This window comes from Symphalangus syndactylus, chromosome 10 (assembly GCF_028878055.3).
Source record: "Symphalangus syndactylus isolate Jambi chromosome 10, NHGRI_mSymSyn1-v2.1_pri, whole genome shotgun sequence".
Taxonomy (NCBI): domain Eukaryota; kingdom Metazoa; phylum Chordata; class Mammalia; order Primates; family Hylobatidae; genus Symphalangus; species Symphalangus syndactylus.
In genome coordinates, this window is record NC_072432.2 from 94,588,559 (window position 1) to 94,590,122 (window position 1,564).

Consider the following 1,564-nt stretch of genomic DNA (forward strand, 5'->3'; position numbering starts at 1 on the left):
TTTGTGTTTCTTAAATCTTTTAATGGTCCCTCCTCCTTTTCCCTACAACTTGTTAACGAAAACCAAGTCATTTATCCTGTAGAATCGCCTGTTCAGAATTTTGTTGGCTGCGCCCCCATGGTGTTCTTTAATGTGTTCCTTTATGCTGTTCACTCTCCATTTCCAGATAAGTGTAGGAGCTTGATTCAATTCAGGGTTTTTGTATTTTGGCCAAACACTTCATAGGTGGTGCTGGGTACCTGCTGAGTCTTATCAGAAGTCACATTACTGTAAGATTGACCAGTGGGTTCAGGTGTTGCCATTCTCATCTATCCTTACAAGGTTTTTCATCAGTTTTTCAACTAATAGCCTCCGAAGCCATTGATGATCATTGCTTAGATTTGTCAAATTAATGGGAATTGAAAAACAGCAATATTCTAACACTTCTTCTGCCTTTGTTCATTGAAATAATTCTACGTAGTCAACAAAATTTTCCCTTCGTAATTTGATCATCCTGAGGTAAGGCAGGATAAATGTTTCTTTTTCTCCAATTTAGCAGTTTTCAGAATGATTTTTTCAATATCCTTTCAAAGGTTACCGAGGTAGTTTGTTGTTTTTGGTTGCTGGTTTTAGTAGCATTTTGAATGCATAGGTTTACATATTTATAATAACATGTTGGAATCAATTTCAGTTATTAGTCTTACTGATCATGAAATTGCTCCATCTATACAGCCAGTGGTTCAGAATCCCTGTAGTTGGATCCAGAGTTTCTGAGAAAAACAATGGTGTTTAAGTTTTCCTGCTTTGGTGATACTGAGTTCTTATCGTAATTTTTTTAGATGTAAGAATAGTATTGTGAGGCCAGCCACGGTGGCTCATGCCTGTAATCCCAGCACTTTGAAAGGCCTTGGCAGGCGTATCACTTGAGGTACGGAGTTTGAGACCAGCCTGGCCAACATGGAGAAACCCCGTGTCTACAAAAAATATAAAAATTAGCCGGGCGTGGTGGTGGGCACACCTGTAATCCCAGCTACTCGGGAGGCTGAGGCACAAGAATTGCTTGACCCCGGGAGGCAGAGGTTGCAGTGAGCCAAGATTGTGCCACTGTTCTCCAGCCTGGGTGACAGAGCGAGACTCAGCCTCAAAAAAAAAAAGTATTGTGTTTTACTAGGAGAAAATGCCTATTATAAATCTAATGATATATCTCAGATTTGCTTCAAAATAAGCTGGAAGCAAGTAGTTTAGAGATGAAACTAAAACTAGTTTGGCCACATGTTGTTAACTTTTGAAGTTAGTGTAACGATAGTTATACTATTGTTCATTATGTTATTCTCTTGCATACATTTGAAAATTTCCATAATGAAGTTTTTTTTTTAATTCCATTTTAGTAGTAAAAGTTTTTTAAAAACTCACTACTACAGAAAAAGAAAACACACATAACCTTAAAGCCTGGTGCACACCCAGATACTTCCCTCAAAATTCTAATTAAAGTGCATGCAAGAGGAAACTAGTAACTTATCTACTCAAACTCACTTTCCACTTAAGAAAAATGTGGATATCTGAAGTTAAGAAATAGTCTGAAAAG